General features: G+C 27.0%; 1 protein-coding gene across 1 annotated transcript in view; it reads left to right on the forward strand.

The window, feature by feature from the left end:
* Positions 1 to 5,235: 5,235 nt before the first annotated feature.
* Positions 5,236 to 27,771, forward strand: part of LOC111675808 (homeobox protein 2) — a 162,385-nt gene continuing 139,849 nt past the window's right edge. Inside the window, exon 1 of the mRNA XM_046949238.1 lies at positions 5,236 to 5,287. The gene's annotated coding sequence lies outside the window, so the exon portion shown is untranslated. The remainder of the gene's footprint in view (positions 5,288 to 27,771) is intronic.

A 27,771-nucleotide genomic window follows, 5' to 3' on the forward strand; every position in this document is an offset into this window, starting at 1 on the left:
CATCACTTCCATAGTTGCTAAATGAATTTCACTTGGACCCGTTATCTCAACCTCCGGTGGTGATAAAAGTAATTATTTTGGAAGTACATCGATTTTTTTTCGCTATTTACAAATACAGCCGGAGCATCTTCTTTTTAATCTAATATATAGTAGGTTTTATTGTGCAACTACTTCGTAAACAGAGTTAGTAGCAATCTGAAAAAAATACATGAACCACAACATGTGTTTTACACTTGTACATGCGGCTACAATGCAGCGCATGCAACTTGTCCATGTTACAAATATAGCTGCACAAATTAAAAATCACATTTTTCTTCCCACCACACTCCTCCATACTCACCCACCTTTCACACGAATTGTATTGCGGAATTGTATTGAATACAATACATGGCCCATACAAATTATTGACTATGTCTTAATTACAGTTTTCTCTTTACTATACTTTTAGTAATGAATGGAAAACCTTTGACCATTTAATTTAATTAGGTTAATTTATAACAAAGGCAATTCGACAACAATAAAAGAAAATTTATCAATTTGAAGAAAATAAAATTAAAATTAAATATGAATTCTAACGAAAAAAAATAAATATACACTTGCAATTGTAAGAGGAAACATACATACATAAAGACATATGGATCTGTTTTGTACAAGTAACGCCACTTAACACTTTGCACCTCTTGAGTGTAACATTATTGTGTATTGCCACAATGAATAAACGAACATTATTGCAATTGCTGATGAGCGTCAGAGCTTTGAAAGAATCGTGAAATAAAAATTAAACGGATTATTTTAGTGTTAAACTTAATTACAGGAAATAATAGTATAATGAATTTAAATAATTTGTAATAGCGAAATTTTCAATAATTTATAATCAATAACACCTAGATTACAATTAAAATAATTATTAGTAATTGTAATTGGCTAAACTTTAATTACAGTTACAATAATAATCTATTAATAAAATAATGGTTCATACATTTTTAATTTACAAATTTTCTTGTAATAAATTTGTAATTTATAGAAAATTATAGTAAATTTCTTTATATAAATTTTTAGTTATTAACAGTTTTAAAAAAATAAGTTTAAAGCTCACAATTTTTTAAACTATTTCAGTTTATTTCATTTGCACAAGAAGTTATTTCCTTAACACTCTGCCTTTAGCTGATAATTGCGCTAAGTGGGATAATTAGGGTGACATTTACTTATTGTAAACAATTTTGCAAAATTAAATTACATTTTTTTACACGTTTTTGTGTTAAAATGTTAACACTAAATCAGACGGGTCTAACTTTTAACTGATTAAAATATGAGACTATAATATAATGATAGAAATTGTCAGTTTAAATAGTATGTATGTATATATGTATGTATCCCTAATGATAGACAATAATTGTCTGCCATACAAAACTATTTATATGAATGAATTTCAAACAAATATTTTTAAAAACACAAATCTACCGTACGTATATACAAACTATATAGGCTTACAAACCAACAGACTTGTCTATATGTGATACAAATTATTATCATATTTTTTATATCGTATTTAATATGTATATTTTTTAATTACGGGCAATATGTTTTTCATACATTAAACAAAGCACTGGGAGGGGGTGTTGTTGATAACGAGATACATTTTAATATAAATAGGAAAATTTTATATTGTATGAAAAACAAATAGTTGTAGTTTATACATTTAAACGAAATACTACCAAGTAGTGGTTGGTTGATTGTAAATACAAACAATTATATGTTTGTCCCAACACATTTAAACATTTATACAATCTTTTATTTCTTTATTCATTCATTCATTGTTTTCCTTTATTCATTCATGTATTTAAATGTTTCTTTGTTTTTATTGCCATTTTTTTGTAATGGCACATCAGGCGTTAATAATTACAACAATTATTTTTATTATTTTTTTATAATTTATTTCGCATATTACTATATTTTTGTAAAATCATATAATTAAAAAGACTTTTATAAGGATATTAATGTCAATAATTAAATTTATGATTTCGAAATTGAAATTTAAAATTAAAAAATGGTTATTGTAACTAGTTTTATTTATTATTTTTTTTTTTTTTTTTTAATTTTATTGTATGTTTCATCAATAGCAGTTGAAAGAATGAAAAGAAAAATATTTTAAATTAATTAGCTTTATTATTATTGTTTTTTAAATAATGAGGTGTTATAATTAATATTATACAAACATTTATTATATATTTTAATGATGCATCTTAAAATGATTTTACAATTTTTGTTGGATCCAAAGGTGCGCTAAGTAATATATAGATCTGACTGTTAAAAGATTATAGATTTTACTTAACACTAGGCTATAGAATAGGTTAATGATTAGGCTAAAGAATAGACTGCAGACTAGACTAAAGACTAGACTATAGACTAGACAATAGACTAGACTATAGACTAGACTATAGACTAGACTATAGACTAGACTATAGACTAGACTATAGACTAGACTATAGACTAGGCTATAGACTAGACTATAGACTAGACTATAGACTAGACTATAGACTAGACTATAGACTAGACTATAGACTAGACTATAGACTAGACTATAGACTAGACTATAGACTAGACTATAGACTAGACTATAGACTAGACTATAGACTAGACTATAGACTAGACTATAGACTAGACTATAGACTAGACTATAGACTAGAGACTAGACTATAGACTAGACTATAGACTAGACTATAGACTAGACTATAGACTAGACTATAGACTAGACTATAGACTAGACTATAGACTAGACTATAGACTAGAACTATAGACTAGACTATAGACTAGACTATAGACTAGACTATAGACTAGACTATAGACTAGACTATAGACTAGACTATAGACTAGACTATAGACTAGACTATAGACTAGACTATAGACTAGACTATAGACTAGACTATAGACTAGACTATAGACTAGACTATAGACTAGACTATAGACTAGACTATAGACTAGACTATAGACTAGACTATAGACTAGACTATAGACTAGACTATAGACTAGACTATAGACTAGACTATAGACTAGACTATAGACTAGACTATAGACTAGACTATAGACTAGACTATAGACTAGACTATAGACTAGACTATAGACTAGACTATAGACTAGACTATAGACTAGACTATAGACTAGACTATAGACTAGACTATAGACTAGACTATAGACTAGACTATAGACTAGACTATAGACTAGACTATAGACTAGACTATAGACTAGACTATAGACTAGACTATAGACTAGACTATAGACTAGACTATAGACTAGACTATAGACTAGACTATAGACTAGACTATAGACTAGACTATAGACTAGACTATAGACTAGACTATAGACTAGACTATAGACTAGACTATAGACTAGACTATAGACTAGACTATAGACTAGACTATAGACTAGACTATAGACTAGACTATAGACTAGACTATAGACTAGACTATAGACTAGACTATAGACTAGACTATAGACTAGACTATAGACTAGACTATAGACTAGACTATAGACTAGACTATAGACTAGACTATAGACTAGACTATAGACTAGACTATAGACTAGACTATAGACTAGACTATAGACTAGACTATAACTAGACAATAGACTATTTCAGACTATTTTTTTATTGTAGACTTAGACTCATCTGTTAGACTATTGACTAGTGTACTATGACTATATTTTCTACTATTTCGACTAGTATATAGACTATAGACTAGACTATAGACTAGACTATAGACTAGACTATAGACTAGACTATAGACTAGACTATAGACTAGACTATAGACTAGACTATAGACTAGACTATAGACTAGACTATAGACTAGACTATAGACTAGACTATAGACTAGACTATAGACTATAGACTAGACTATAGACTAGACTATAGACTAGACTATAGACTAGACTATAGACTAGACTATAGACTAGACTATAGACTAGACTATAGACTAGACTATAGACTAGACTATAGACTAGACTATAGACTAGACTATAGTCTAGTGTATATTAGGCATGAGCTATTTTCAGTGTATTTTTTATTGTGTATTTCGTTTCATCTGTTGGTTTCATTGCGTAGTGTACTTTGTTTTTATTTTCTACGTATTTCGTTTTGTATATTTGGATGTCTATTGGTTTCGTTGCCTTGATTGGCACTCTTACTTGTTTTTACTTAAATTTCTTCTGTGAAATTGTAATTTATTGTTTTTTATTTTTATCTAGAATCTCGAGATCAATATCTTTACCTCAATTATTCTGGTTAGTCTTTTCACATTAATTTCGTTAGTGAAATGAAATTAAGTTGTCAAGTATTTTTTTTTTCAATTTCGTTTTTTAATGCTGATTGCTATTGACCATCAAACTTGTTTGCAGTTTTTTTATACAAGTCATTTTTAAAATTGTGCTACTGTTTTATCATTTAAAAATTTTTTTTCATATATTTTTTAGTGTTAAAGATTTTTGTTCGCATAACCTGAATACGAGAAAATAAAAAAAAATTTAAATATATTTTTTTATAGGTTTTGTGCTAATTTTTATGAACAATTTTATGATATTTAAAGTGAAACTAGACATATCTAATGTCAACTATGATTTCATTCAAGTTAGTAATTTAAAACACTTTATTTCTTTTTAATTGTTATTCACTTACAGAGAGTCAAGATTACGATTTTGTAAATTAGCTTACTTACGAAGGGTATTAAAAATTCGACATAGCGCTATAACTAGTTAAAATTCATCTTTATTTGTTTATTAATAATTTAGTTATTTCATAGCAACATATTTATCAAGTACTACAAATTGTTTAACAATTTTGAACAACCTTAAAAAAAAATTATTTATTAAACAAAAACTACCTCATCATCATTATCATCAATACCTCTATCAGATAAATTTTATCATAAAAATCTTTAGATCATTAACAAAGAGTTTTTATTTTTAAACAAAATAAAATTGAATTAACATTTTTATGGTTCCTTCCAATATTGCTGGAAGATATTTTATTAAACAACTGTTTGCCTTCTGGGCTGATAAAATTTTATGTATGAAAGTGACCAGCTGTCTGTTGGTAGTTGTTTATTAATTTTAACACTTTTATTAATAAAGGTCTTATATATAAATATACATTCATCTCCCTTAGAAATACGTATTTTACTTTTACTTTTCTTGCTTAACATAATAAAAATCATGTTATTTTAATTATATAATTTATTTTGTTTTTTTTTTACAGTTATATGTTCAGGAGAATATTAATGAAAATTGTTAATAATCGGTAAGTGATCTTAAATTTTTAGACATATAATCATTTAAAATAATAATGAACACCTAATTTAGAACTAGAGTAGACCAAAATTCTACGAAATTTCATAACAATCCGATGAGTCAGTTTTTTCCAAAACTTTGATCTTTGAGAATTATTTAGTTTTACTAAATGGGTCCTGCTAAATAATTACTTATTGCTCAAATTTAAATTGTGATAAAAATAACTGTTTTACTTAACTTAAGTTAAAAGAAAACTCAAAAATTTAACACATTAAAAAAAAAAAAAACAAAAAATACTTCCTCCCTATTTACTTTAGAATAAACCCAAAAACATATAGATATGTATGTATGAGTACACATACATATGTATATGTAAGCGTTTGTGTTATTTTGTGAAAATGAGCCAACCTTTGTTAAATCAACCATAAACAGAATTTGTCCATTTATGTATTTTGATAATTGATTGAGGTATGTATTTTTATTATATATAATTTAAAAAGTAGGTACTTAATTTTTTATATCTATTACTAAAAAGATGTGGGGTTGTAAACTGATTTCGCAAATAAGTTTGCAATATATCCAAATTATTAAATTTTCAGACGATATAACCGTTCTTCTATAGATAACATAATTACATCCGAACGGGAAGGGTTTGTGGAGTGCAATTTTCCAATATATGTTTTTTTGATGCAAGTTGTTTGGTATAGAAAATTTGTGAGATTGGTCAATATCATGTCTAGTTTCCAGTTTTTGCCATAGACTAAAGTCTAGTCTACAGTCTAGTCTATAGTTTAGCATATAGTCTAGTCTATAGTCTACTGTATAGTCTAGTCTACAGTATAGCCTATAGTCTAGTCTACAGTCTAGCCTATAGTCTAGTCTGTAGTCTACTCTATAGTCTAGTCTACAGTCTAGCCTATAGTCTAATCTATAGTCTAGTCTATAGTCTAGTCTTTAGTCTACTCTATAGTCTAGTCCACAGACTAGCCTATAGTCTAGTCTATAGTCTAGTCTGTAGTCTAGTCTATAGTCTAGTCTGTAGTCTAGTCTATAGTCTAGTCTGTAGTCTAGTCTATAGTCTAGTCTATAGTCTAGTCTATAGTCTAGTCTATAGTCTAGTCTATAGTCTAGTCTATAGTCTAGTCTATAGTCTAGTCTATAGTCTAGTCTATAGTCTAGTCTATAGTCTTGTCTATAGTCTAGTCTATAGTCTAGTCTATAGTCTAGTCTATAGTCTAGTCTATAGTCTAGTCTATAGTCTAGTCTATAGTCTAGTCTATAGTCTAGTCTATAGTCTAGTCTATAGTCTAGTCTATAGTCTAGTCTATAGTCTAGTCTATAGTCTAGTCTATAGTCTAGTCTATAGTTTAGTCTATAGTCTTGTCTATAGTCTGTATGTATAGCACAATAACGGCGGTTTTTGCTTATTCTTTGTATTCTTGGGAAATGGATAGGAATATATGCATTACTAATATTTTCATATTAAACTGCAGCTCTTATTGTTCCGCCTGACTTCACTGTAACAATTGATGTGGTCGTAGTTAAATGCATAGTTTGAATTGGATTGTATATTAATAATATCTATAAACAATGTACCATAAAGGAAAGTAAAAGTTTTACAAAAAAATAAGCTATGAATTATGAATCTAAAAATTTAATAAAAAAATTGTGTCAATGTTTGCAATTATTAAAACTAGTGTTTGATATACAAAATTTCTGTATTTGAAGTACCTTTTATTCCCTAAATAAAAAAAATTATCACGGAACAAAATTTACAGTTAATTTTAAAATATCTGTTAAAATTGCTTAACAATATATAACTCTTAAATAAACTAATTATAATTAGAATTTAATTAGTAAATTTTACTAATGCAAATATTCACTTTTGTAATGATCTCTGGCGTGCAGAAATATGTGTATAAATACATAAATATGTGTATAAATCTAAAATCAGTAGTATGTACTTATTTAAAATAATTTGCTGCCTATTATATGCTTTTTTTTGTTAATGTTTATATTGTAATGTGTGTAATAAATAAAGCTTGAAAAGTTTCTGGGTTTACAATGAAATCATTTTATATTTAAATACCATTTCTTTAAACTAGTTAGCTAAATTCTAGCATACAACACCAAAAATTAGCTGCAGAATCGGTAACTGGTTATAATGAAAGTAAGAATAAATATGTGTTTTTTCTATAGACGAGGACTTTTTAGTTCAGGTATATAGTATGGCTAAAGGCAGATTGGCGAGTACAAAAGTTCATGTACCTTTATTTAAACGTATATTCAACAACAGTAAATTCAAACAAAATATTTCAACAATGTAAATTATTTTGAAATAATAGAAAAATACACAAATGCTTAAATAGTATTAACCACAAATGCTTTCACTAATTTTCGCACTTAATATATGTATAATTGTTTATTATTTTAAACTATTGTAATTAAATATTAATAATAGAAAAATAGGAATATTATATTTGATTACACCGAATATTTTATACCCATTAGTAAAAGTTCAGTTTTTTTCAGTTTCAAAAGAGCGCCTTTGCTGGTTTTGTGGTCATATTTAGATTTTCATACATTTATAATGATAAATTTTTGATAAATTATCAAATAATGACTGATACTTATGAAATTTTGTAGAAAGGTTTTGGTAAAAAAAAACATTAAACCTTAATTTTCCCCACTCTACTCTTATTTGAAATGAAGTTATCAACTGTAAATTAATTTCTTCATAAATTAAGAATTTACATATATTTTTTGGTTCTACTACTAATATTCTATGTGTAACAAACGGAATCATGAAATCAGTAGCCGAATTATCTTTATGATAAAATCAAAAAGAGAAACAATTAAATTGTTTGTAAATTTGTTAAGTGTGCTAAACTAGGAATTATTTAATTAAGTTTTCAGGCATTATCAAATTATGTATTTTTTTACATATCTGAACCAATCCTAGTAGATAGTATTTTATGTCCGTCGTTTTGTCTGTCCGTCTATGTTAAATTTTGTTATCAAATTACACATTGCATTTTGAAAAAAATTATGAAAAATATAATTATAATTAAGTTTGGACTTTTCCTTTTTTTGCAAAATTATTTTTGTTTTACATTTTTCCAAAATTATAACTTTTAATTTTTTTGTTTTTGACTCAAAAGAGATGAGTGTGAGATGCCACACAAAAATCTCATATCGATATAATACCTAGAATATGTTGACCTTAAAAATAAAATCATTTTTTAATGTGATTTCGCAGTGAACTTTAAAAATTATTAAAAAATACATTTTTAATTATTTTTTAATAATTTTGTTTTCAGTTTAATACTTATCTCATATATTTTCAAGTTATAGCCAATTAAAAATTTGAATTTAATCATTTTGTCACACATTTTTAAAAATTGTTTAAATATTGTTTTAATTATTTAAGAAATAGTCCAGCATAAAATTTTAAAATTTTGGTAATTAGTAATCTAGATAATGTAGTTATTTAATACATTACCTGGTAATGAGTGGTAGTTATCAATGACATTATTTATTTTGTTTTGATTGGGATTTGTAGCCAATTATCTAGAGAATTAGTCCAATTATCTAAAGCTTCTATCCAACATTTGTGGTTCTAATCATAGTTGATATCAGTATTTTTATCTAAAGCTTCTATCCAACATTTGTGGTTCTAATCATAGTTGATATCAGTATTTTTTATGTACATCGATTTATACTTTTATTTAAAAACTATTCAAAAAGGTACTACTTACAACATAACTTGATAATGGAGCACAAAGTAAGCATAAAGGCTGATAAATACAAAAAGTAACTGTAGAGTCAGGTTTAAGCCCGGGAAAGTCGGGTAAGCACACTTGTAACCAATTATTTTTTGAACCTCTTCGAACAAAAATGATTAGCTAACCACCACAAAAGTAAGTACTTACACATTGCTTCAATATTGCTTGCCTGCTTACCGGGCAAGTAAAGTTTTTCCTGGGAGGTATCTAAACTATTTTTATTTTTTGAACCTCTTCGAACAAAAATGATTAGCTAATCACCACAAAAGTAAGTACTTACACATTGCTTCAATATTACTTGCCTGCTTACCGGACAATAAAGTTTTTCCTGGGAGGTATCTAAACTATTTACAACAATTTTTCATACAAACAATAGGTAATCAGTTTCATAGATAAGAAAAAACATCCGTCTTAAAAATTAAGTTGACGTCCATATATGAAATTCGTTTGTGGCTAATATTTAGTAATCAAACTTTAAAATTTTTATCATATAGTTTTTTTCTCGTTTTTTTTTTTTAATCTTATTTGTTCCCTCATTCCCTTCAACTAATTCTTTAATTTGATAAACATACACTATAAATATTTTATTGCAACAAATACAAAAAACATGATGTTAATTTTGTGTTATTTATATATTTATTTATAAACAAATATCAATAGAAATTTATGTTTTTTTTGCTGCTGCTACTACTATTATGGTTATTTTTTGATTCTAAAGTTTGTATTCATAATCAAAAAATGTGTTAATTTATTATTTAGTTTGTTGTTTTTATATTTAAATATAAAATATTGTGTATTGCATGTGAATATGTAAATATGTTTATATGTGCAATATACTGTATGTGTGTATTTGTGTTTTGTTAGTATGCATGTATGTATATTTTTGTGTAAATTAAATTTATTTATATTTATTTTTCATTCAAATGTTTCTATAAAAAATACTATTTATTTGACTTTTATTTTATGTGTAGCAAATAAAAAGTATTTTTTAATTAAATATTTATTCAAGTTCTCTTTCTTGATAAAAAAAAGTTATTGAAAATGTTTATCAACCCAAAGAACTACCATCCAAAGTATTACATTGATTCACAGCTGTATTTACCTACATATTTAAATGAGACAGAAAATAAAAAATATATATGTATATTTTTTATATTTAACTATAATTTGTTAATATTTAAGTCAAATGTTACGATATTATAACTCAATTATTTCTCCAAAAATACATAACAATTTAAATAAGTAGATTATTTTAAGTTTATGTTTAAATTATTTAATATTTACCTGTCAATATTTCTGTTCATGATAAATGTTTGAAATGTGTCCTTCTTAGTACGAGGGAATCTTTGTGGATTTTTCCGTTGAATATCATATACAATATTATTGTTTGTTTTATTATAAATGCGTATCAAAGTAATGTATAATAAAATATAATTAATCGTTGTCAGAGAGAATGCGAGAGACACATTTAACAAATAGTTAGTGTTGTGAATGAAAAATAGAAACAATTTTTCGAAGGAAATATGAAATGTGAAGAGATTTTGCTATTGACACAAAAGTTAAATTCACATAAAAATCTTGGGAGAACAAATAAGAGAAGCATGTCTTTCGGGAATAGTGTATTTTTTTAATTTAAAATTTTATCCGACTAGCCTATGCACCATTAAGTAGTTTACTTATTTATAGTTTTGTATATTAAATAATTCATTTACTAGTACATGTTTTGTCTATTAAGTAGTTAATGGAATAATGCACTGTTAACCAGCTTATTAAATAGACTAGTGGTTGGTCTATAATAAACTAGTATAGTAAATTAATAGAGGGCAAAAATCGGTAAAAAAGTAGCGAAACTTATACAATCCATTGTTAAAAGTGTGCTTAAGACTTTTGTTAACATTTTGACAATCACCGTTGTAATTTTGACAACGACGCACTTGAATTCATTTTGTGTAATTTCGGCAATGCATCGCTATGATTTCGACAACAATATGTTCTCATGTTGACAACTTTTTGGTAACACACTTTTTTTGCTAATTTGATAACATCATGAATTTTTTATATTTTTGTTCTCGATTTGACAACTATGCGTACATACTATGCGTACAACTGATGTTATTAAAAAATTACTAATTCTTTGGTGTCAAATTGGTACATGCCGTGTATAGTTTTAAACGTATCTTTCCCTCTGTAGAGAATACTAAAAACAAACCATGCCCTTATATATACGAAAATGACAGGTTTTCGTACATTCGTCAAATTAAAATAAAAAAAGGTTTTAATTAAATTATATTTCATATTAAACACGAAATTTGTGTAAATATTACGAAAAAATTCAGTTACAATTTTTTGTAGAGTTAAGCATGTATTATTTTTATTGTAGCTCATAAATTGGTCTAATGACTCTAGAATAGATAATTCTATGTAGCAGTCTATAGAATGTTATTTAGACTAGTTTAAAGTCTAGACTATAACGTGTCAATGAAATAGTATGAAGACTATTCTATTAACTAATCTATAATTAAGCCTAAGGACTAATCTATAGATTAGTTTACGTACTAATCTTTGAACTAGTCTATTGATGAGTCTAGATTAAGTCTAGTTCTTAGGTTATTCTTTTGACCATCCAATAGCCTGAATCAATAGTCTAGTCCATATCCTGTTTAATAGACTGGTCTATTGACAAGCCTATATATTAGCAACTAGTCTAGTCAGTCAGTACTATTAAATTTAGAGACAGACTAAGCGACTAGTCTATTTACAAATCCAGAAACTATGCTTGTAGTAATGTTTCACAATTTAGTCAATAGGCTGGAATGTAGACTTTTTCATGTAGAGGCTAGTTAGTCTATTTGGTAGTCTATTGACCAGTGTAAGGACTATTAAGTTTTATAGTCTATTGTCTGATCTCAGGCTACATCTATGACTAGTTCATGGGCAAGTCTAATGACAAAACACATTATTATTAATTGAATTCTTAAAAGTTTCGATATGATTTATGTGTAATTGCACTGAAAATAATTCAAGCCTAAATTTACGAAAACAATTTTGTCGTAATATTTACGTACGTTTTGGATATAATAATAAATGTACGGAAGTTTTCGTTTAAATTAGGCATAGATTATTTTCGGTGTAGGCGATTTTTCCACTTGTCTACTTTAAAAATATATAAAAATATTTTTTTGTTGCTTAAAATTTTACTTTGGTGATGCGCAATTAAAATATATTTCATTTTAACCTGCATTCTACTTTAGATTCAAGCAAAAAATGTAAACAAAATATACAGAAGAATATTAAATATACACACAAAACTTACTTATAATGAAATTTTATATCAACATTTATTTTTATCTTCAATACAATCATCAAACTGTAGTACTATATCAACACTATTTGAATACAAATACACTCGCACTTGTACTCCTCTAACGGCAATTTCACCACCTCCTCTACAACATCTTCGGTATTATTGTCAGTCATGCCAAAGCATCAACATCATTGCCAGAGAGTCATTCGTAATGCCAACAGTGTCAGTGAATTTAAGTCTGAACATTTCATAAATATCATTGTGTTGTATTTATCATCATCATGCTGCTCTTCATCATCATCAGCAGCAGCATCTCACCATCACCGCCAGATTAACAACATCTTTGTCGTGATTATGAAGTATGTATTATCATCTTTTCACAATTTTATGATAAATACATTTTCAGTTTTACTACGATTGTGATTGTAATTGTCTCATTTTCATTTGGATTTGATTTGATGGATGCGTGTGTAAATACATTAAAAGTTTCTACTGCTTCTTCTACTAACTGTAGAAAATCTTTAATTTTGTCTGTCTGTCGGAATCTTCTATTATTCATATAATAACTTTGCTAGTTAAATATATTGTATTTTATTTATTTGTATATTTGATTTAATAGGAAATTTTTATTTCTTGTCTTTACTTCTTCTTACTTAACCTAAGGCAGGAATAAATAATACGTTTATACTGGAATACATATTTATTAAGAAGCAAAAGAAAATGTGTTTCATTTTCCTGTCACTTATTTTTCCACTTTCATTGGCATTTTACTGATGCTGCCTTTTTGTGTTGTCCTTTTGTTTGTTGTTACGTTTATTGTTTTCGTGTGATAATTAATTTTGCTACAAGGCTTGAACAAATGTTTTCTATTTAAGTTTTTTTTGACCTTATGATTAGTTTTATAGTTTTCTCATTATGTCCAATCTAAATATTACAATAACTGGGAGCTAAATTTTTAGGACTGTGGGTAAGAGTTCTATAAAAGTTGGATAAAAATATAAATTAAATTTAAATTTTGCTGTGAGGATTCGAAAATTTCTAAATATTTAAGGTTTTTTTAATAAATTTTTTAGCATAAACACTTATATTTTTTAATTACATGTTAAAAATTCAATATACACAACATTAAATATTATATAATCTACGACTTAAAATAAATATGCTAAAATATTGAATTTCTCTAGCCCACTGTAGAAATATTACTATTCATAATGCGAAATATATACAGAAAATGACAAGCGTTGATGATAATGTTTATCGTATCTGCCTTAAACTATATAAATGATTTTAGGTTTGAATGTTAGTATTATCAACACTGATTAAGTGCATTCCTGTATCTTTTTATCGAAGAAAAAAAAATGAAATTTAGTAAGTAATGATAAAACTTAAATAGAAACTAGATGATAGTGAATATGGTAATAAGTTTAAAGTATCAAATTATATTTTTTGGCCACAGGAAATGATGGTATTAAGTTAAATGACAATTAAACTGTATAACAATTAAATGCTTAGTTACTTAGTTAGTTACTTACTTACATATTTACTTACTTACTTAGTTAGTTACCAAAGCCACCTTCAGAATCACTTCCTAAGTCGATTAATACCTGTTTTTCTGTCTTGTTTGTGTGAAGTGTTTTCTGGCACATAGAAAATCTGCCCATTTTTTATCTAGTCCACATAATTGGATTTACCAAGTTAAGCTTTTTAGCTCATAATGGAGTTAAATGTACTACTTTCTCCCATCGGCACAACAAGGTTTTATATAAGCACTAGCTATACCCAGTGTGCTTTGTTACAATAAAAGCAAAAAAAAAAAAAATCCCACTTACACATTGGAGATGCCACTCAAATTATTACGAGTTCGCCAATTTATCCGAATTTAATTAATATGTGAGGGGCCAATCCCCCCATTGAAAGTTCGTCAATTTTTCTCTAAATGTTCACATGAATGTCAAAGTTCTTCATGTAAAATTTGAAGACTCTAGCTTCTACAGTATCTCAGATAACAAATTTTTCTATATAAATCATATGGGGGTTCCAAGCCACCCCCTGATGAAAGTCCGTTTTTTCCCCAAAATGTTCAGATGAATATGAAATTCCTTGTTGCAACATTTTAGGAATCTAGTTATATTCGTTTCTTAGATAAAATATTTTGTTATATTTAATTCATATGGGAGGTGCCACTCCACCCATTGTTAGTCCGCCAATTTATTATCCAAAATATTTCCATGGATGCAAAAGTTCTTCTTGCAAAATTAGAAGCTTATAACTTTAATAGTTTCCAAGATAAACTAATTTGTGTATTCAATTAAGGAGGTACCACGCCCCTGCTGCTAGTCCGCCCACTTTTTATCCTAACTAATCACATTGAGACTTATGTGGCTCCGACCAAATTTGAAGGCTCTAACTATTACATTTTACGAGATATACTGATTTAATATTTTCTTAATATGGAAGTTGCCACGCCCACTATGACATTAATATAGAAGTTTCTACGCCCACTATAGTCATTGCGCCCATTTTGCCAAAAAAATATTCTTATGGATGTCAAAGTTGTTCGTGCAAAATTTAAGAACTCTCTCAATAAATTTGGTCCAGCTGTTTAGCGGACTATAGACTTGAAACAAACAAACCCACAAACAAATAAACACACATATAGATAAATAACATTGTCGATTTTTATAACGATCGGTGCTTATTTGATCCATAGAAACCTCCTTTAAAAATGTTTCTTAAGCGTCTAAAATTGACTTATAACCATTAGTATCACTGCGAAATCTACCATGCATATAACAATAAATCCCTGCTCCAAATTTGATCTTAATTCCCATATAAATAATAATTCTAATAAATATTTTTTTTATCAAATAAAACATTTTATCAAATTAAAAACATTGGATTAAATTTAAAATTCAACATAAAGTAAAAAATAATATAATCATGGCGTAGGATATCATATGCTCGGCCATGCTCGACTATTTTAGTCGTTTCTACATATAAAATTTTTCCAAAAAATGAGGTATTTTTTTAATATTTTATATAATTTACACGTGTTGAAAAATTTCATTTGCCTATCTAATCCTTATCATTTTAAACTTGTCAAATAAAAAGACTCAAAATTAATAACTCTGTTTTGGCTGCACGTTTTTTGAAAAATCCTTCACATGCTAGACTAAATTAAAAAAATAATAAAAAAATTACAAACACGAAATGTAACCCAATTTAAACTAAAATTTTTCATTAAAAATTTAATTTTACAAATGAATAACATCTATCAAATTACAAACTTTATGCAGAGAAAATTAAATTGAAAGCACTTAAGTTAATATGTTATATAATATTTAAACTAAAAACATTTAAACAAATAAAATTGAGTCCTCTTCAATTGACTTTGTGACATAATAAAAAAAAAAAACAAGTTACAATATTAAATATTCAAAGACCATTAAAAGGGTTTTTCTTTTGCAACCTACACCCATGACTTAATAATCTGCTTATTGAGAATATGTGTGTGTTAAAATGTATTTATTTATTTTTTTTTATTGATTTGTTTTCTAAGTATGTATTTTTTCGAGTTCATCTCGTTTGAGATGTAATAAATTTTTACAACATTTTGAACAATACGATTGTATTAAATGCTGACATCAAAGATTGTCTTACAATGCCGCAGTTATTCACGTACAATGCCATTACACACAAACACATTCAAACTATTCAATTTCCGTTTCTGTTACATACAGTTTTAAACAACGTTACTTTCTTATACAAACAAAATATGTATATTTGTGTATGTGTGTCGGTATATTGTTGTATATATTTGACTATTAATCCTTTAAGACTGTACTCAGCTGTTGCTAAAATGAAAGTTTCTCTCTCTCTCTGTCTATCTCTAATTGTGTATCTCGTTCTTTTGCTTACAAAATATTTGTATCACGTAAATAGAATTCGGTTTTTTTATATTTTCTTTTCGAACAATAGTTTATCCTCCGTTTTTGCTTTCTTTCGATTTCTGTCGAACTTTTTATATTTATTTTTGTTTTCTCTACTTTAGCATAGCATCAGTAGTTGTAATAGTATTGTTTGTAATTTGTTGCAAAACAACCAAAAATAAAAAAACACAAACTTTTACAATAACAAGATTTTTTCAAGATATTGAAATCGAGAAAGAAAAAAATGGTTCCAGAAACGTGCAATATTGAATTGTGGATTTTCAAATTACTTTTAATATAAAAGACAAACAACAAACGAAAAAAAAACTTAAAAAAAAACTTTACGATGAAAATAGAAAGTTGCGGAAAAATGCAAACCCAATAATAAAATGAAATATAGGAAATAATAAAAATCAACATTTGTGTGGTTTAATTTGTAAACGAGTAACTCAACTTTGCGAAATATTAAAATAATTTCTTATTTTGAAAACAGTATAGGGAACACTAGAAAGAAATACCCTACACCAGTTAGTTGTAGGAATATAGTATGATTTACTTTTTAGAAAAAAGCGTTTATGTTGAATTGTTTTTTACTTCCGATTTTAACGCAATTGATATTTAAAAAGGCTTTGGAGAAGGCTTGAGAGAAATGTGGGCTTATTCTAATGAAATTTTAGTGGGCAGGATTTTCGATTACATAAATGTATGCCAAATTTTATAGTCCGATCATTTTAAAATGCATCAGGTTCATCAAGGTAAGTAAAAAACTTAGTTGTCCTATTCAGGGGATGAGTTGCACGGAGGCTTGATACTCGTACAATATATTATTGCTATCTGTCATCATCTATTGAGATACAAAATAGGTATATTTTTTACGATCAGAAACATATGTGTTACAAGCGGAATACCAAACTTGTATAGATCTCTATCTAAGCGTACACGCAGAGAAAAAATATGGTTATGGTAATTATCTTCTAGGAGCAATATATTATGTTAAAATTATGATTGTAGTCTAAACATATTATGGTTACTGTAACAATTATAAAATATTATATAAAATATTATATTATATATTATTTTTTTATTTATCATTATATAGTTATACATGATTATAGTATAATTGAATGTTGTCATAATTTGATCAGTAAAATTACACTTTACTAAAAAATATGTTAAAATAAAACTGGAAAAAATTCACAAATTTTAATTTGCTTTACAAAAACATCGTTTTATGCAAAGTGAAATAGTTTTGGGGCTATTCATTATATATAGATAAAATAACAACTACTCTCACCGTGCAATAGTGTATCAACTATCACGAGATTAAAAACACAACTATTTATTCAGTCGTTTTATTTCTTATGTGTTCTTTTACCTAAATTTTAAGTAAACTTAAAATGTTTAACTCTACTCTCACTTTTGTTAGTTTATTAATATTTCATATTATTTATTTTTTATTTTCAAATATACTTTCTGCTTTTAAATATCTAATTATTTTTCCGTCTCTACTGTCTGTGTGTCAGCATTAAAATGATTTTAATTAGTGTTAATTCAGTTTAGTTTTATTTTTTTACTCAAAACTCTGGTGTTTAGCTGCGGTTGCCTGTTTTAAACAAATAAAAACAATTTAATTTAAAAATTTTAATTAAATAAAATCTAAATATAAATATATTATTATTTAAAATATGTATATTTATTTATTACATATTTACAAACATAGTAGTTTAAATTTAATTTCGTATAAAATTGTGGAAAACAAAATGATATAAAATAAACATGATTTAAATTGAATTTAGAAAATTTGTTAATTTATGAAAAAAATCTAAACATAAATTAAATAGCATTTAAAAATACGGTGAGTTTTAAACAAAACAGTAAGAAACTTTTGTAATATATTTTATTTAAAATTTTATGATTTTTTCTCAAATTAAAATTAACAGCTTTTGCTTTTCTTTTGATTTTTACAAGATACGACAATAATTTTGAAAGTATGACTATTGTTGCAATATCTCAATTTTCAAATGTCTAAAAATTAAAGACCTTTAGAGAAAAATAAATTAAAATATTTATTCTTTATTCAACAGCATTGTAATTAATTCAATAAAATAAAAATGTATTTTATAAAACTTTTATACATTTCCAAAGTTTTTTCTTGCTTTTTTTTATTGATTGAAGGTTGTAAAGTTGAAAACTTTACTCTTAAAACAATTAGTTTTTTGAAATAAAATAAATTGCAATATAAATATAACGTATGATTGATATTATAATAAAAAATTGCTCATGCGTTGGCTTTTACCATATCTATATTTTTCAATAGCAAAATAAAAAAATAAGTAAGAGTATTATTTTCGACTATGACGAATGCCTTAAATGGAATGCTTCCCTATAAAGGCACAGTAATGTGCTTTAAATTAGTTTTCTGAAGGGGCCCTTTGTGAGGCTATACGAAAATGTGGACAGTTGCCCAAACAAACTTTACCTATAATAAATATTTGTTGAAAATTTCAACCCTCTAGTTCTGTCGTTCGGTTTTTATCTTGCTTTCAACAGATAGACAGACGTACAGATATGGTTACATCGTTTTGAAATTTAATAAGTACCTAGAATATGTATACTTTTGTGGGTCTCTGGTCAATATTTCGATGTGTTACAAACGGAATGACAAAATCAATATACACCCTCACTTTGTGATTGTGGGTATATAAAACAAAATTTCATCCCTATACCCTCATTATTAAAACAGTTAATCTGTTTTTAGTGTGACCATTTGTTTGGAGACTATGAGAAAACGTGAAACGATATTGCACATTTTCAATACCAAAACAAAAATTTTAACTATCTAGTTTTATCCGTTCGGACTCTATCGTACTTTTAAAATTATTTAAAATCGGTCCGTAATTTTATTTTTGTGAAAAACTGCACTATTATAACTTCTTTAATTATGTATACATACCAAAATCTCTACACTAAATTACATGTGGATCAGTTAATTAATGACCGATCCACTCGTTTTAATAATTATCCGTTTCATGCGATAGAAAAATACTCAACGTTCACGAATACGTAATATTAAATAAAATAAAATCAATTATACGTAGTGTAGCCTTCTATTAATCTATATTTTTTCTTTTACGATTTTCTTTTTTGAAATTGTTTTCATTTGTTGGACGGACTATTAGAATTCTTAAAAATCGGTCCGTGATTTTATTTTAGTAAAAAAATGCAGTGTTATAATTTCTTTCAATATGTATACATACAAAAATTTCTTCACTTAATTACATGTGGATCGGTCAATAATTACCATCCGTTTTAATAATTTTCCATTTTTTGAGAAAGAAAAATATTCAAAACTCACGAATACGTAATATTAAATAAAATAAAATCAATCATACGTATTGTAGCCTTCAATTAATTTATATTACATCTTTTATGATTTTTTATTTTAAAATAATGTTTATTTGGTTGTTTATAAAAATAAATTTTTATTGATGTTAAAAAAATTTTGGAAATTTAAAAAAAAATTTTTTTTTCATATAATTTTGCATCTACTTAATGTATAAAGCCTCCATAAAAATTTGCAACGTTATACTAACAACAATTTCATTTGTCAAATATTTAGATATATTTTTATTTTTGGCTTCTTTATTTGTTTTTCACAAACATTATAAAACCCTTCAATTATACTTAAATTTTTAATGGTTTTCAAATAAAATTTAGTAACCAAAAATAACCCAGCAGTTTTCTTTAAAACAACATGACCCTAATGGTTTATTCACATTTAGGGCCTGTTCCACTAAATGCGAACGAACAAGTATTTTCTAGCTTTAAATTGAAAATAACAAATAAATTCGAAAAATTGTTATTTTTTTAATATAAAATGTTCGTTTGCATTTAGAGGAAGAGGCAGCTAATAAGTGTTATTAACAATCCAAAATACTGGTCTATTATCCATAATATTAATCGAAAGGATCATAACATGATAACATTAATTTTGTATTAAATAAGTTTATTGTCAAAAAAAAGGCGACAACAATTTCAGAAATTGACGGCAAAATAACTAGCTTTGAATAGACTTTCCGAACTACTGGGAAATAAATTATGTTTGTTTGTGTAAATTTGTCTATATGTGTTATCAAATGACAACTTTCTTTTGAATTTTGTTTGCAATTCCCCAACCAAAACCAAAAAAAGAAAAATTTAAAAGAAAAGTTTTTTTTCCTTTTTTCTAACAAGAGTGTTAACCCAAATACATGAGTGTGGGTTAAAAAACGAAAAAAAGCAAACAGAAGTAAATAACCCCTTTTTTATATGTCATTATAAGTATTATTTTATTTTATATTATTATGTTTATATTGTGTCAAAATATGTGTGTGTGTTTAGTAAAAAAGTATTAAAATATAAACTTTAACCTTAATGTCACATGTGCTGTCATCTTTTTGTAGAAATAAAAGTGTTTGTGTGTATTTAAAATGTTTTTTTGTAGTTGCTTGTTATTTTTTGTTATTTAATCTTGAAATTTTCATCTTTTATCATCAGTTCCGCCATAAACCACAATATGTCACTTGTCAGGAGAAGGTTGTATAAGGTGGAATTGTTTGTATAATCAAATTTCAATGCCTTTTGAAATAGAGTTTTAAAAATAAAATTTTTGGTATTTATATACAATGTTCCTACGCAAAATGTGTCGCAATAATAAGTCTTAAGTCTTACTTCTAAAAGATTGAAATACAACATTTTCGCCTAGAACCACACTTATCAGTTTACTTTATTTTATGTTTTTTTTATTCCTTGTGAACTTAAAGTCTTGAATCTCCTTTTTGATTTCAAATGCTTTAAAATTATATATTTATCCTTTTTTTAGCTAACTTCTCCTTTCAAAACAATATTTTGCTTTGTTGATTTCCATTTGCTTCACACAAATGAGATAATTTTCATCTACTGTTTTTATACATTTTTTATTGTCACATTTTTCCTCTTATATTAAACCCAAAATAATAATTCAAATTTTTTATTCTCACATAATTTGTTTTTCTTTCATATTATTTTTTTTTACTAAAAAGTTGGGATACAAATTACCACAAAATAAAAAAAAGTTTAAATATTTTTTGTTTTAATATTCAGACTAATTCATATTTCAGCTGCCGTTCGTATCTTTGAATGTTCTTTAAACCATGTGGGTCTATAATAATTATCTTGATTGTTGTTTGCAAAATACATTTTTACATAATTTGCATTAAAATCTGTTTAATTTGTTGTTTTTAATTTTATAAGGAAAACAAATTGTTGGTTATTGTTGAGTTTGTGTTTTTTTCAGATTTTCCCTTAATGATTTTAAGTTAAAATTTTATTTGGTTTTCCTTCATATTGTTCTGAAATAAATATTTTTTACTGTTTATAGTTATTATAGGATAGAAAATTATACTATGTAATTATATCACAATATTCTTATCATAATTTCTTGGTGTGAAAGGCATTTTTATTTGAAAAAAATTTGTGCGAATAAGCTTATGTTTTAGTTTATTTTTAGTTCAGTCCTAGTTCAGTTCTAGGTCAGTTCTACTAGTTCATTTATAGTTCATTTCTAGAACAGTTTTACTTGTATTTTCACTCAGTTGTAGAAATGAAACATATGAATGTATGTCTTTCTTTCCTTTAACATTTTTCTATACTATATTCTGCCTTATTAAAAAAAAATCATTTAGAATTTGTTAAATGTTTATGAATACGAACCTTATAATTTACTCCTACATCACATTTAAAATTCTTCACAATAAAAAGCAAGCTTTTCACATTTAAATAAAACCCCATTATATCTTTTTGGTCAACTCCTACGCAATTATTATACGAAACTTTAAAACATTGTTCCCCTAAAATATTCAAAAATTTTATTCCTTAATACAAAATCTCCGAAAACTTTTATAAATTTATCAATTTCTTTTGGGCAAAGCCTTCTTATTTAATAATATTTAATGAATAACAACAATAGCAATAACAATTTAAAATATGTTTCTATGAAATTTTAATATAAATAAATCTACAACTGAAATAAATATGTTTTTTTTTTTTTACACAGAAGTCATATTTCGACAAGTAATTCAAGGCCAAAGTCAGACAAAAAAGTATATATTTTTAAGCCACAATAAATATATGAACAAAAATATGGGAAACAAGAGATAAAGTTACAGTAAAAGTATGAAAAGTACTAAAAATATATAAAAAGTACAACAAAAAACAAGATAATTCAATATTTTAAAAACAAGGGTTTGCTTTTTACCAAACACAACTATACATAAAATGCTAGATTTGATGTGACAATGATGTTGAAAAATAAATAAAAATAAAAAACAAACTTAATATAATTTAGTTATTTTTAGAGATGAGTTTAAATGGAATGAAATGAAGAAAAGCAGAATTTTTAAGTGACCACGTAATCCATAAAATATTTACTTCGTTCGACTTACAACACCCAGTTATAAGCATCAGCCCACATTTAGACATTTATTTTGAAATCCTTTTAAAAAGTACACAAAAATAAATAACATAACAACAACAGCAACAATAACAATAAATGACAACAGTTGAAAAAATCCAACAAAATCAAATAAAATTTAAGCATGGAACAGTAAGAGGCAGTAATCCTGGGAATGGGAATATGTTAACATTTAAAATCTTTAAGATTTTCAGCAAAAGAAATCAAAAATAAAACGAAAGAAAGAATGAAATAAAGAAAGAACCATGTCAAGCCACATTATTAACACTTTTATTTTGTACATAAACATTTTGTATTGAAGGTCCAAGGATATTTACACACACATATACACAGCTTCATTTATATATACCGTACCCTTTGTAAAAAAGGCACGCCATTATACAAAATGAAATTGAAATAAAAAATCGAATGGCTGAAGAGTGGAAGTTAACTCAATATACTTGCATCCACTTGTATGGGTGTTAAATATTTCCATAGAATAAGGGTCATACACTTTAACAACTATCATTATCTACATATGTTTGTTAACAACATAATGGTTAAAAAGGATATACACATATATTTTCCGTTATATCCTTTTTTATGTTTAACTAAGTATTTGTCTCTCCTCTATTTCCTCAGTTCCTTATGTTTAGTTGATGTTTTATATGAAACAGTGCAAATATTTAAATTTCTGTTCGCTAGTTGAATGTGTATAAATAAAGTAGCACAAAAAAATGGAGAAGTATTCCCAACAAGAACAGAACTAGAAGAGAAATAGAACAGAACTAGAACATAACTAGGACAGAACTAGAATAGAACTAGAACAGAACTAGAACAGAACTAGAACAGAACTAGAACAGAACTAGAACAGAACTGGAACAGAACTAGAACAGAACTAGAACAGAACTAGAACAGAACTAGAACAGAACTAGAACAGAACTAGAACAGAACTAGAACAGAACTAGAACAGAAATAGAACAGAACTAGAACAGAACTAGAACAGAACTAGAACAGAACTAGAACAGAACTAGAACAGTACTAGAACAGTACTAGAACAGAACTAGAACAGAACTAGAACAGAACTAGAACAGAACTAGAACAGAACTAGAACAGAACTAGAACAGAACTAGAATAGAACTAGAACAGAACTAGAACAGAACTAGAACAGAAAACAGAACTAGAACAGAACTAGAACAGAACTAGAACAGAACTAGAACAGAACTAGAACAGAACTAGAACAGAACTAGAACAGAACTAGAACAGAACTAGAACAGAACTAGAACAGAACTAGAACAGAACTAGAACAGAACTAGAACAGAACTAGAACAGAACTAGAACAGAACTAGAACAGAACTAGAACAGAACTAGAACAGAACTAGAACAGAACTAGAACAGAACTAGAAACAGAACTAGAACAGAACTAGAACAGAACTAGAACAGAACTAGAACAGAACTAGAACAGAACTAGAACAGAACTAGAACAGAACTAGAACAGAACTAGAACAGAACAGAACTAGAACAGAACTAGAACAGAACTAGAACAGAACTAGAACAGAACTAGAACAGAACTAGAACAGAACTAGAACAGAACTAGAACAGAACTAGAACAGAACTAGAACAGAACTAGAACAGAACTAGAACAGAACTAGAACAGAACTAGAACAGAACTAGAACAGAACTAGAACAGAACTAGAACAGAACTAGAACAGAACTAGAACAGAACTAGAACAGAACTAGAACAGAACTAGAACAGAAATAGAACAGAACTAGAACAGAACTAGAACAGAACTAGAACAGAACTAGAACAGAACTAGAACAGAACTAGAACAGAACTAGAACAGAAATAGAACAGAACTAGAACAGAACTAGAACAGAACTAGAACAGAACTAGAACAGAACTAGAACAGAACTAGAACAGAACTAGAACAGAACTAGAACAGAACTAGAACAGAACTAGAACAGAACTAGAACAGAACTAGAACAGAACTAGAATAGAACTAAAACAGAACTAGAATATAACGAAAACAGAACTAGAACAGAACTAGAACAGAACTAGAACAGAACTAGAACAGAACTAGAACAGAACTAGAACAGAACTAGAACAGAACTAGAACAGAACTAGAACAGAAATAGAACAGAACTAGAACAGAACTAGAACAGAACTAGAACAGAACTAGAACAGAACTAGAACAGAACTAGAACAGAACTAGAACAGAACTAGAACAGAACTAGAACAGAACTAGAACAGAACTAGAACAGAACTAGAACTGAACTAGAACTGAACTAGAACTGAACTAGAACTGAACTAGAACTGAACTGGAATTGAACTAGAACTGAACTAGAACTGAACTAGAACTGAACTAGAACTGAACTAGAACTGAACTAGAACTGAACTAGAACTGAACTAGAACTGAACTAGAACTGAACTAGAACTGAACTAAAACTGAACTAGAACTGAACTAGAACTGAACTAGAACTGAACTAGAACTGAACTAGAACTGAACTAGAACTGAACTAGAACTGAACTAGAACTGAACTAGAACTGAACTAGAACTGAACTAGAACTGAACTAGAACTGAACTAGAACTGAACTAGAACTGAACTAGAACTTGAACTAGAACTGAACTAGAACTGAACTAGAACTGAACTAGAACTGAACTAGAACTGAACTAGAACTGAACTAGAACTGAACTAGAACTGAACTAGAACTAAACTTTAATGTGTTTGCGCAAATTTTATGGGATTTAATACATTTCTTTGTCTTTTAAAGCTGGAGTTAAAACATAATAAAAATCACTTAAACATAAAATACAACATCACAAATGGTTTCTAAATAAATGGTACTTATAAACAATTTTGTTAATGACAGTCTAAAAATGATTTTTTACATACTAGTACTATTTTTATTTTAACATTTTCCTTTTTTGCTTTTGTATAGGCAATTTATTAACGCTCTGTTGGTGACATTTTATGTTCATCAATTTCAATTGTTTTAATTTTTATGTACGGGTAATTATTACAATGCTTTTCTCCTCCCCCAAACAAACTGTGCGCTATAGTTTTATTTCAACAAATGTTACCGCTAATCTGTGCGCCTTCCATGTTGACAAGGCAGCGTGAGGTGCTTGAAATGAAAACAATGAGATCCAGGTTTTTATTTTTCTGTGCGGGTTAAAATAGGAGTATGTTGTTGCTTTGTGGCCATTTTGGTTGAAAATAACATTAAATACGTATTAACGTTTGTCCATTAGTATTTATTGTCATCATTAGATGACTGTAATTATCACACTATCATTATCAAAATGAATGAATTACTAATGAGTTTTATTTTCATTTGTAATATTTATTATGTTGTCTGTGTGTGTGTTTCTTTTTTGTGAGTTTGTACGTGGATTTAGTATGTTCGTAAACATTTGTTTATTTATCCTTGTACATTACAAGGATCATTTCGTTGGTTTTAACAAATTGACCGTACACAGTTATGTGTATTGGACTTTTATTGAAATTATTGAGAAATCTCTCATTTATGTATATTGTTTTATCTGTTAAATACTTTATATGTATGCATATTTTAAAAACTAATCTATAAAATTAAGGGGCTTCTGGATTGTCATAACATAAAATTAATCAAACCAATTACATAAATAATAAACAATTCCATTAATAGTAAACATATAATATTTTATTAAATATTTATTCTAAAATGCCATTAAAGTGTTAACATTTGTTAGAAAAATTGTAAAATAAAACACAAATACACATTTAGCCTCAAGTCATAAGAAAACTTGTCTTAAAGTGCCATAAAATAATAATATAAATAATGATAATTATAAATCTCATTTGTTATAAAATTTTTCTAGTTGATTTGGTCATGGACTGAGATCATTTAAATCTTTTTTTAAATTGAGTATGAAAGTATCTTAACAAGAATTGAAGAGTTTTTTAAATTTTAAATATTATTTTTTTTAAATACAATCCTACCTCAGACTAATTTAATATATTTTCTTCCTTAGTTTCTGTTTAAAGCGTTAATGACAGCCAGTGATGGTTGTCAACAACTTTGACAACAATCAGCTACTGTTGTAGACATTTATTTTTCTTCCTTTCTCTCCTCTTGTTTTATAATGGAATTGTATAAATGTCTGCATGTGTGTCGGAAAATGTTAAAGAAATTAACATGATTTTATTGACTTGTACAGGCACTTGAAAAAATACTTCTTCTCTACAACAACCCCTTATGTTTCAGAAGTTTGACAGCCATTTGTTCGACAACATTCTATCTTAACAATCAAAACACACTACAACTTAACAACGTTTACGTACATACATTCATACACATACTAATTTACACGTACGTTTTTCCGTACTACACACACTCTCTAACACATTAGAAAATATTTGGGCTTTTCTAGTTATTTGAATGCGCTGTTAGTGTGTGTTTTTGTGTACTTTACACAATCAAGCACTTGAGCGACAAGTAGAAGGCGTTGTTCTTTTTGTTTCTTATTATGGCGTTTGTAACTGCTACTTAGTTGTTGTTTCTATTGCTACTGTTGTTGTTATTTTTGCTGTTAATGGTGTCTCTTATCGCCAACAACAACATAAGTGTTGTTACATCATCACAAACAATAGCAGTAGAAGAAGCTATCAATGTTCATGACTTGGAATACAAAATGATTCGATTTATTTAAATGTTTCTTTTTGTTGCTGTTGTTTTAGTTTACTTTTTGTTTCGGTATGTGAGTTAAAAAGAATAATAATAAAAAAAATCTGCTTAGAAATGCACATAATTTGCACATTTTGTTAGTTATTTAATTTTTATGATTAAGGTGACCAAAACTCTTTGTTACCACTTATTATTACTTATTATTGCAGTTGGAGGAAAATAATAGAATTATTAGAAAAGTTTTTCGTTTTATTATGACAACTTGAAAACTTAACCGTTTTGCAAGCAATAATTGCCTGAAATCTAAAAAAGGCAAAAAATTGCATTTTTTAAAATTT

The sequence above is a fragment of the Lucilia cuprina genome, chromosome 4, assembly GCF_022045245.1.
Source record: "Lucilia cuprina isolate Lc7/37 chromosome 4, ASM2204524v1, whole genome shotgun sequence".
NCBI classification, from domain to species: domain Eukaryota; kingdom Metazoa; phylum Arthropoda; class Insecta; order Diptera; family Calliphoridae; genus Lucilia; species Lucilia cuprina.